Source organism: Scyliorhinus torazame, chromosome 2, assembly GCF_047496885.1.
Source record: "Scyliorhinus torazame isolate Kashiwa2021f chromosome 2, sScyTor2.1, whole genome shotgun sequence".
NCBI lineage: Eukaryota > Metazoa > Chordata > Chondrichthyes > Carcharhiniformes > Scyliorhinidae > Scyliorhinus > Scyliorhinus torazame.
The window spans coordinates 23,304,553-23,316,831 of NC_092708.1; positions in this window are offsets into that span (position 1 = coordinate 23,304,553).

A 12,279-nucleotide genomic window follows, 5' to 3' on the forward strand; every position below is an offset into this window, starting at 1 on the left:
CCCCTTACCCTAAATCCATGTCCCCTGGTTATACCTATCTACCCTATCTATGCCCTTCGTAGTTTTGTACATCTCAATCAGGTCCCCACTCAGCCTTCTCTGCTCTCAGGAGAATAACCAGCCTCTCTTCATAGCTGAAACGCTCCAGCCCAGAAACATCCTGGTGAATCTCCTCTGCACCCTTTCGAGTGCTATCACATCCTTCCTATAGTGTGGAGACCAGAACTGCACACAGTGCTCTCACTGTGGCCTAACCAGTGTTTTATACAGCTCCATCATAACCTCCCTGCTCTTATATTCTATACCTCGGCTAATAAAGGCAAATATCCCATATTCCTTCGTAACCACCTTATCTACCTGCCCTGCTGCCTTCAGGGATCTATGAACACGCACTCCAAGGTCACTCTGGTCCTCTGTCCTGCCAAGCATCCAACGATTCATTGTACATTTCCCTGAAAATAATCCTCTCAAAATACATCACCTCACACTTATCAGGGTTAAATTCCATTTACCACTGTTCTGCCCACCAGACCAGCCAATCTATATCGTCCTGTAATCTAAGGCTTTCCTCCTCACTATTTACCGCACCAACAATTTTTGTGACATCTTCAAACTTTTACTGATCAAACCAGCCACATTTTTGGATAGACCATTAATGTACACGACAAATAGTGCGTGGCCCAGCATTGATCCCTGGGAAACACCACTGGTCACAGGCTTCCGGTCACAAAAACAACCTGCGAACAACTCCCTCTACCTCTTGCCATGAAGCCAATTTTGGATCAAACTTTCCAAATTTCCTTGGATTCCATGGGCGCTTACCTTCTTGGTCAGTCTGCCATGCAGGACTTTCCCAAATGCCTTGCAGAAGTCCATGTACAATATATCAACTGCACTACCCTCATCTACACACCTAGTTACTACCTCCAAAAATGTAATCCCCTCTACACTGCCCTCTACAGTACAAGGGTAGCCCATCCCCCCTCACTGACCCCTCCAACACAGACCCCCATAAGAGAGACCCCTAACAGAGACCCCCCAATTACAGAGACCCCACCAGAGACCCCCCAATTACAGAGATGCCCCATAAGGGAGATCCCCCAATTACAGAGACCCCCACCAAAAAACATCCATGACAGAGACCCCCACCACAGACCCGCAATGAAAGAGACCCACAACAGAGACCCCCAAACTGCAGAGAGCCCAGTTAGAGACCCCCGTTACAAGGATCCCCACCAGAGAACCCACCCTATGCGAGAGAATCTCACAAGAGACACCCCACGATGAGAGAGACCCCCACCAGAGATCCTCCAATTGCAAAGTCTCCTGCCCAGAAGCCCCCATCAGAGAGATCCTGGCTGGAAGCTAGAGGGCAGTCTAGACAGAGACAGTGAAAACAAATCACTGCTTTAAATCTCACCTGGGCAATACACCTGCAGTCTCAGGCAGACGAAACAGCAACTATAAATTCCTGGAAAGAGAAAACTAGTCAGCAGGGTTTAAACCTCCTCAGGTCTTTGATCTGCAAGTCTTTCATTCATATCTCTTTGAAATTGATTTTACTAGGCTGTGATTGACAGCTTCCACACACACCCAGCTGTCTGGATTATTTAATTAATCTCCTTTCATGCTTGAGTGTATCTCAAGTAGTCACCTGTGAAATGAACCGTAATGTTTATAAACATGTAGCTTTGACTGACAACTCTTCGTCCATCTCAAAGACAGTTAAGTGCATTCTTCTCTTTATTGATGTCTCGCCTCCCTTTCTCCACTCTTTATTGAAGTCTTGCCTCTCTCCACACAGTCTTTATTGAACTCTCACCTCGCTCTCCCCCACGCTCTTTATTGAAGTCTCACCTCTTTCTCTCTTTGAACTTATTTGAAATCTTGCCTCTCTCTCTCCGCTCTTTATTGAAGTCTTGCCTCTCTCTCTCCTGTTACGCCACCTGGGCTGGTGCGTGGTCCATTCCAGCCCCACATACCCCAGAGACACAACACAAGTGAATTAACCAATAATCCTTGTAAAAATGACAACTGATCCTTCTACAGAGCTGTGAATTGGGTCCCTGCGCTGCCTGCAACCCCCCATAGGTCAGATCGTGACCTGATGCTTCACTGCAATGCTGACTGCAGGACACGCGATGCCAACTATTTCACTGCAATGCTGACTGTGGGAATTTCTTCCCAGACTGCTTCACTGCAATGCTGACTGCCAGACATCCTTCCCCGGATGTTTCACTGTGATGCTGACTGCTGGACACGCCTCCCTGACTGTGAAAGTGAAAGGTTTACCCTCTTATTCCCATCTCCATTATTTTTCACTCTCTTTGATGTGATGAATGTCAGAAATTGTCATAATTTATATTTTTTGCCGTAATGTTATTAAAACCTGGGTTAAAATGCATTCAGGCAGTTTGACTGCTGGAGCAATGATTAAGGTGTCATAAAAGTGAGATAATTGGCAGGTGAAGTGTTTTGCTAATAGATATCAAGACCATTTATTTGTTCACAGGTATCTAGCTAATGGAATATTTTTTAGGTTCGAAGGACCACTGGGGTGTAGATAGTTTAAGAGGATATTGTCTTTGGTTGTGGCTAAACACGTCAAGGGACATCTTGCAAAATGAGACAAAAGTATGCCTTATGCTTTGGGTACAGATTATGTAATTGATGGGAGGAGGTTGGTGTGTCTGAAGAGTCAGTAATGATAATAATAATCTTTATTATTGCCACAAGTAGGCTTACATTAACACTGCAATGAAGTTACTGTGAAAATCCCCAAGTCACCACACTCCGGCGCCTGTTCGGGTACACTGAAGGAGAATTCAAATTGTCCAATTCACCTAACAAGCACGTCTTTCGGAACTTGTGGGAGGAAACCGGAGCACCCGGAGGAAACCCACGCAGACACTGGGAGAATGTGCAGACTCCGCACAGACAGTGACCCAAGCTGAATCGAACCTGGGAGCCTGGCACTGTGAAGCAACAGTGCTAACCACTGTGCTACCGAACTTTAATCTAAACAGTGGTGTTCCAGTTTTGTCCTGAAAGGTTCTCTCTCCAAAGATTATGGACAGAGAAAAGCAAGTAGAAACCTGGTTGTTAACTTTATTCCTGAGTGGTATTTAATACATATTGGTTTGCTTAATTGGAATATAGTGGCAGGTTTAGGAAGTAAGATAACGAATCTTCTTTTACTTAAGAACTGTTGTAGCTGTTCATAGAATCATAGAATCATAGAAGTTTACAGCATGGAAACAGGCCCTTCGGCCCAACCAGTCCATGCCGCCCAGTTTCTACCATTAAGCTAGTCCCAGTTGCCCACACTTGGCCCATAACCCTCTATACCCATCTTACCCATGTAACTATCTAAATGCTTTTTAAAAGACACAATTGTACCCGCCTCTACCACTACCTCTGGCAGCACATTCCAGACACTCACTACCCTGTGAGTGAAGAAATTGCCCCTCTGGGCCCTTCTGAATCTCTCCCCTCTCACCTTAAACCTATGCCCTCTAGTTTTAGACTCCCCTACCTTTGGGAAACGATGTTGACTATCTACCTTATCTATGCCCCTCATTATTTTATAGACCTCTATAAGATCGCCCCTAAGCCTCCTACGCTCCAGGGAAAAAAGTCCCAATCTATCCAGCCTCTCCTTATAACTCAAACCATCAAGTCCCGGCAACATCCTAGTAAATCTTTTCTGCACTCTTTCTAGTTTAATAATATCCTTTCTATAATAGGGTGACCAGAACTGCACACAGTATTCCAAGTGTGGCCGTACCAATGTCTTGTACAACTTCAACAAGACGTCCCAACTCCTGTATTCAATGTTCTGACCAATGAAACCAAGCATGCCGAATGCCTTCTTCACCACCCTGTCCACCTGCGACTCCACTTTCAAGGAGCTATGAACCTGTACTCCTAGATCTCTTTGTTCTATAACTCTCCCCAACGCCATACCATTAACTGAGTAGGTCCTGGCCTGATTCGATCTGCCAAAATGCATCACCTCACATTTATCTAAATTAAACTCCATCTGCCATTCGTCGGCCCACTGGCCTAATTGATCAAGTTGCAATCCTAGATAACCTTCTTCACTATCCACTGTGCCACCAATCTTGGTGTCATCTGCAAACTTACTAACCATGCCTCCTAAATTCTCATCCAAATCATTAATATAAATCACAAATAACAGTGGACCCAGCACCGATCCCTGAGGCACACCACTGGTCACAGGCCTCCAGTTTGAAAAACAACCCTCTACAACCACCCTCTGTCCTCTGTCGTCCAGCCAATTTTGAATCCAATTGGCAACCTCACTCTGAATCCCGTGAGCTTTAACCTTCGGCAACAACCTACCATGCGGTACCTTGTCAAAGGCTTTGCTAAAGTCCATGCAGACAACGTCTACTGCACTGCCCTCATCTACCTTCTTGGTCACCCCCTCAAAAAACTCAATCAAATTTGTGAGACATGATTTTCCACGCACAAAGCCATGCTGACTGCCCCGAATCAGTCCTTGCCTCTCTAAATGCTTGTAGATCCTGTCTCTCAGAATACCTTCTAGCAACTTACCTACTACAGACGTTAGGCTCACCGGTCTGTAGTTCCCAGGCTTTTCCCTGCTGCCCTTCTTAAACAAGGGCACAACATTCGCCACTCTCCAATCTTCAGGCACCTCACCTGTGGCTGCCGATGATTCAAATATCTCTGTTAGGGGACCCGCAATTTCCTCCCTAGCCTCCCACAACATCCTGGGATACATTTCATCAGGTCCCGGGGATTTATCTACCTTGATGCGCTTTAAGACTTCCAGTACCTCCTCCTCTGTAATATGCACACTTCTCAAGACATCACTATTTATTTCCCTTAGTTTCCTAACATCCATGCCTTTCTCCACCGTGAATACCGATGAGAAATATTCATTCAGGATCTCACCCAACTCTTGTGGCTCTGCACATAGATGTCCTTGTTGATCCTTAAGAGGCCCTACTCTGTCCCTAGTTACTCTTTTCCCCTTTATGTATCTGTAGAATCTCTTTGGATTCTCCTTTGCATTATTTGCCAAAGCAATTTCATGTTCCCTTTTTGCCCTCCTGATTTCCCTCTTAACTCTATTTCAACAATCTCTATACTCTTCAAGGGATCCACTTGATCCCAGTTGTTTATGTACGTCATATGCCTCCTTCTTCTTTTTGACCAGAGTCTCAATATCTCGAGTCATCCAGGGTTCCCTACTTCTACCAGCCTTGCCCTGCACTCTAAAGGGAATGTGCTTACCCTGCACCCTGGTTAACACATTTTTAAAAGCCTCCCATTTACCAGCCGTCCCTTTGCCTGCCAACAGTCTCCCCCAATCTACCTCTGCAAGTTCCTGTCTGATACCATCAAAATTGGCCTTGCCCCAATTAAGAATTTTAACTCTTGGGCCAGACCTATCATTCTCCATAGCTATCTTAAAACTAATGGAGTTATGGTCACTTGTCCCAAAGTGATCCCTCACTAACACTTCTGTCACTTGCCGTTCCTTATTTCCCAAGACGAGGTCAAGTTTTGCCCCCTCTCTAGTCGGTCCATCCACATACTGAATGAGAAATTCCTCCTGAATACACTCAACATATTTCCCTCCAAGCCCCTAATGCTATGGCTGTCCCAGTCAATGTTGGGAAAGTTAAAGTCCCCTACTATTACCACTCTATTTTTCTTGCAGCTATCTGTAATCTCCTTACATATTTGCTCCTCAATTTCCCGCTGACTATTTGGGGGCCTGTAGTACAGTCCTATCAAGGTGATCTTTCCCTTCTTATTTTTCAGTTCCACCCATATAGACTCAGTGGGCGAACCCTCGGATATATCCCCCCCAAGTACTGCCGTAATGTTCGCCCTAATCAAAAACCTCTTACCTCCTGTTCTATCCTTTCTATAGCATCTGTACCCCGGAACATTGAGCTGCCAGTCCTGCCCCTCCCTTAGCCATGTTTCAGTCATAGCTATAATATCCCAGTCCCATGTGCCCATCCATGCCCTGAGTTCATCCGCTTTGCCCATCAGGCCCCTTGCATTGAAATAAATGCAGTTTAATGTAGACTTTCCTTGCTCTCTGCCCTGCTTTCTCTGTTCATGCTTTACACACTCTCCCTTCCTGCCTTTTGTTTCCGTCCCCACTGACTTCCTACATCGGTTCCCATCCCCTGCCACATTAGTTTAAACCCTCCCCAACTGCACTAGCAAACACCCCCCCGAGAACATTGGTTCCGGTCCCAGCCAGATGCAGACCGTCCGATTTGTACAGGTCCCACCTCCCCCAGAACCGGTCCCAATGTCCCAGGAATTTGAAACTCTCCCTCTTGCACCATCTCTCAAGCCACGTATTCATCCTAGCTATCCTGTCATTCCTACTCTGACTATCACGTGGCACTGGTAGCAATCCTGAGATTACTACCTTTGAGGTCCTACTTTTTAGTTTAACTCCTAACTCCCTAAATTCAGCTTGTAGGACCTCATCCCGTTTTTTACCTGTATCGTTGGTGCCTATATGCACCACAACAGCTGGCTGTTCACCCTCCCACTCCAGAATGCCCTGCAGCCGCTCTGAGACATCCTTGACCCTTGCACCAGGGAGGCAACATACCAACCTGGATTTTCATTTGCGTCCGCAGAAACACCTGTCTATTCCCCTTACAATTGAATCCCCTATCACTATAGCTCTGCCGCTCTTTTTCCCGCCCTTCTGTGCAGCAGAGCCAGCCATGGTGCCATGAACCTGGCTGCTGCCACCTTCCCCTGGTGAGCCATCTCCCCCAACAGTTTCCAAAACGGTAAATCTGTTTTGGAGGGAGATGACCGCAGGGGATCCCTGCACTGCCTTCCTACTCTTTCTCTGTCTGTTGCTCACCCATTCCCTATCTGCCTCAGTAATTTTAATCTGCGGTGTGACCAACTCACTGCATGTGCTATCCACAACTTCCTCAGCATCGCGGATGCTCCAAAGTGAATCCATCCGCAGCTCCAGAGCCGTCAAGCGGTCTAACAGGAGCTGCAGTTGGACACACTTCTTGCAGATGAAGGAGTCAGGGACACCAGAAGGGTCCCTGACTTGCCACATCTCATAAGAGGAGCATGACACGGGTCTGAGCTCTCCTGCCATGACTTAAACCTGAAGTTAAATTTGAACTACACTACACAGCTAAGAGAAAGTCAAAGAGTTGGCTGTAAAGATATTTCTTTGTTGCTAATGTGATTAATTTTGAGGTTAAATTAAAGTTTGTTTTAACATAAAAGATGCCTATTGATAAGTGTTATCACTCCTGTGGGGCAGAAACGTTTCCTCAGTTTTACAAATTGAAAATAGTAGGGTTCTCCTTCGGGATCCTAACTCTGGTACACAGTGGGGCTTAACTCTTCATTTCTCCTGCAACATTATAGTGCTTCCGCTGATTGTGGGGTTATCGTGCATTTGTTCACCAATGATTCTCAACTCTACTTCACTGACCTCTCAGGTCAAGGCCACTCTTTCCATGTGCTTGTCCGACACCAATGCAACTAAATGGCAGCAAATCAGAATCTATTCTCTTCAGCTCCTCCAATTGTCCACTTTGTTTCCTTCTCCGTGCCTAACCTATCGCCGCCCACTCTGCCTTTTCTTTGCTCACATCTGAAGCGTGACCGGCCTCCACCGTGACTTTGCCCTCTCTTTTGCCAGAACCTTTACCATATCCAAGCTCAGTTTCTCAACACACTCAGGAGTTGGTTTAGCACACTGGGCTAAATCGCTGGCTTTTCAAGCAGACCAAGTAGGCCAGCAGCACGGTTCAATTCCCGTACCAGCAGCGCAGTTCAATTCCCGTACTGGCCTCCCCGAACAGGCGCCGGAATGTGGCGACTAGGGGCTTTTCACAGTAACTTCATTGAAGCCTACTTGTGGCAATAAGCGATTTTCATTTTTTCACACTCTCTTTGCCATGTTGGTGGTGTGTTACAGTTCACTCAAGGAGTTTGGGTTGCTGTGGCAATATGCATGTTTACATGTATGTGGTAGTCTGGAGGATGGATGGTGATGGCAGAGGTTCCAGCCTTCTTTCCATCACATGGATGACCAGGAAGGTCTCCCGTTCTTCCCACCTGCCATTGGTGTGAGTTGGAAGGATTTGCAGGTTGATCCCCAACCTGTTTGGCCACGTTATGAACAGACCTTCCCCAGCCATCAAATCCTTGAGTGGGACTCGAACCCTATAGCTTCAGCCTCAGAGGTAGGGCACTACCCACTGTGCCACACAATCTCCCATTCGCCACTGTAAATGCCTTTGAGAAGGTGACCAAACAGGTGGATGAGGGTAAAGCAGTTGATGTGGTGTATATGGATTTCAGTAAAGCATTTGATAAGGTTCCCCATGGTAGGCTACTGCAGAAAATACGGAGGCATGGGATTCAGGGAGATTTAGCAGTTTGGATCAGAAATTGGCTAGCTGGAAGAAGATAAAGGGTGGTGGTTGATGGGAAATGTTCAGACTGGAGTCCAGTTACTAGTGGTGTACCAGAAGGATCTGTTTTGGGGCCACTGCTGTTTGTCATTTTTATAAATGACCTGGAGGAGGGTGTAGAAGGATGGGTGAGTAAATTTGCAGATGACACTAAAGTCGGTGGAGTTGTGGACAGTGCGGAAAGATGTTACAAGTTACAGAGGGACATAGATAAGCTGCAGCGCTGGGCTGAGAGGTGGCAAATGGAGTTTAATGCAGAAAAGTGTGAGGTGATTCATTTTGGAAGGAATAACAGGAAGACTGAGTACTGGGCTAATGGTAAGATTCTTGGCAGTGTGGATGAGCAGAGAGATCTCGGTGTCCATGTACATAGATCCCTGAAAGTTGCCATACAGGTTGAGAGGGTTGTTAAGAAGGCGTACGGTGTGTTAGCTTTTATTGGTAGAGGGATTGAGTTTAGGAGCCATGAGGTCATGTTGCAGCTATACAACACTCTGGTGCGGCCGCATTTGGAGTATTGTGTGCAATTCTGGTCGCCGCATTATAGGAAGGCTGTGGAAGCATTGGAAAGGGTGCAGAGGAGATTTACCAGAATGTTGCCTGGTATGGAGGGAAGACCTTATCAGGAAAGGCTGAGGGACTTGAGGCTGTTTTCGTTAGAGAGAAGAAGGTTAAGAGGTGACTTAATTGAGGCATACAAGATTATCAGAGGATTGAATAGGGTGGGCAGTGAGAGCCTTTTTCCTCGGATGGTGATGGCTAGCACGAGGGGACATAGTTTTAAATTGAGGGGAGATAGATATAGGACAGATGTCAGAGGTAGGTTCTTTACTCAGAGAGTAGTAAGGGCGTGGAATGCCCTGCCTGCAACAGTAGTGGACTCGCCAACACTAAGGACATTCAAATGGTCATTGGATAGACATATGGACAATAATGGAATAGTGTAGATAGGCTTTAGAGTGGTTTCACAGGTCGGCGCAACATCGAGGGCCGAAGGGCCTGTACTGCGCTGTAATGTTCTATGTTCTATGTTAAGAGGAAATCAATGACATATTAATGGGATTAAGAATCACAGACGAGTGGCATTATACTGGGTGGTTAACTCAGCATTCACAAGACGGGCTGAATGAATATCACCACCTGGAGGTTCCCCGCCAAGCACAAACAATCCAGAATTTTTAATAATCTTAATAATAATTTTTTAAAAATAAATTTAGAGTGCCCAATTCTTGTTTTTCTAATTAAAGGGCAATTTAGCATGGCCAATCCACCGAACCTGCACGTCTTTGGGTTGTGGGGGCAAAATCCACGCAGACACAGGTAGAATGTGCAAACTCCACACGGACAGTGACCCAGGGCCGGGGTTCGAACCCGGGTCATCAGCGCCGTAGGCAGCAGTGCTAACCACTGTGTTAATGTGCCTCCTATCTTAATCAGAATCTTTATTGTCACAAGTAGGTTTACATTAACACTGCAATAAAGTTACTGTGAAAAGCCCCTAGTCGCCACACTCCAGCACCTGTTCGGGTACACAGAGGGAGAATTCAGAATGTCCAATTCACCTAACAAGCACGTCTTTCGGGACTTGTGGGATGAAACCGGAGCACCCAGAGGAAACCCACGCAGACACGGGGAGAGTGTGCAGACTCCGCAGACAGTGACCCAAACTGGGGATCGAACCTGGGACCCTGGCGCTGTGAAGCAACAGTGCTAACCACTGTTATACCATGCCACCCACTTGGAAATATATCTCTGTTCCTTCACAGTCGCTGGGTCAAAATCCTGGAACTCCCTCCCTAACAGCACAGTGGGTGTACCTACACCACATGGACTGCAGCGGTTCAAGGAGGCAGCTCACCACCACCTTCTGAAGGGCAACTAGGGGTGGTCAATAAATGCTGGCCCAGCCGGTCGTCATTGCAAAAATAAATGAAAAGGAGACCTGTTTTGGGGCTCACCTTCAATGAATCAACCTTAATACATTTCAGTTTGAACGATGAGACAATTCAATATATTAAAAGCAGCATCATGGTTTAATAAAGCAGATTTCCTTTGTGTTTCACATTGTGATCCAGTCCTGTTGGAATGAACCTTCCCTGATTTAGCTGAGAAATGGCAAGCGCTGCCCCGCCTCCTCATTGGCTTGGGGAAGCCATCACCCCCAGGCAGACGATTAGATAAGCTCCCACCCCACCATCCAGCCGCATCTGCAGAATGGGCTTGGCAATCAGATAAGAGAGGCAGAATTGGAAGTCTGTGTGGTCTGACCCTGAGTCAGCAGATTGACGGGAGACTGACTCAAAGCAGACACATCAGGGCGCAGTTCCACCATTTCAGCCTGAATCAGTTCCCAAAGATGCTTCAAGGCAGTCTGGAAACTTAAAAGTGCTGAAGACGTTAAATTTGAAGAAAAAAACAAGAGGATGGATCACTGGATGTAACCCAATTTTTGTATGCACAACTCTAGGGTGTCAGCCATTTGAGGAATACATGGACACATGTTTCATCAGGTTAATCTCGGTAAATTTCTGGGAATAAAGCAATTCGTAAGATATTGGGTTTGGCTGTCAGAAGCTGGTCAGATATAGGTCAGAACCTAGAGCCTGCAATCTTGTTCCCTGGTGCCTTTCCTTACAAACCTATTCCTGGATCCACCGATCCTATCCCCTATCCCTCGAGTCAAACCCTCGCATCTTCAAATCCCATTTCCTACCCCTTGATTCTAACCCTGGAGCCTTCAAACTCCCATCCCCTCTCCACTGGCACAAGGATGGCATCGTGGCACAGTGGTTAGCACAGCTGCCTCACAGCGCTAGGGAACCCAGGCTCGATTCCAACATTGGATGACTATCGACAACAAAGAAGAGAGAAAAGTGCAGATAGGAACAGGCCCTTCGGCCCTCCAAGCCTGTGCCGATCATGATGGCCTAACTAAAAAAAAAAATCTTCTTCCCTTACTCGGTCCGTATCCCTCTATTTCCTCCCTACTCGTGTACCCATCCTGATGCCTCTTAAATGTTGCTAATGTGTCTGCTTCCACCACGTCCTCTAGCACATTCCAGGCACCCACCACTCTCTGTGTGAAAAACGTACCCCGCACATCTCCCTTAAACTTTCCCCCTCTCACTCAGAACCTGTGCTCTCTTGTAAGTGACACTTCTACCCTTGGAAAAAGCCTCTGACTATCCATTCTGTTTATGCCTCTATCAGGGCTCCCCTCAGCCTCTGTCTTTCCAGTGAAAACAATCCTACTTTATTCAACCTCTCCTCATAGCCAATACCCTCGAGACCAGGCAACATCCTGGTGAACCTTTTTTGCACTCTCTCTAAAGCTTCCACATCCTTCTGATAATGTCATGACCAGAACTGCATGCAATACTCCAAATGCAGCCTAATCAAGGTTTTATACAGCTGCAACTTGATTTCCCAACTCCTGCTCAATACCCCGGCTTATGAAGGCAAGCCTTCTTATCACCTTGGCCACCTGTGTTGCTATTATTAGGGAACTGTGGACCTGTATGCCCAGATCCCTCTGTATGTAAATGTTCCTAAAGGAACCTATCAATCCTACCTATCAATCTACTTTGTAAAAGTAATGTCCAAATTTGTTTTGGCATTTCACCTGTTTAGCTACCTTTTCAAAAAAAATAAAGAATGCTTCCACATCTTTTCCCTCAAATCTTTGAAGAACTTCTATCAATTTAAGCATTTTTCCAGGGGGTTCATGTCTAGAACTATTTCCTCATCTCTGCTCTAACTTCCAGCATTTTAAATTTAAATTATCTCTCTCCCT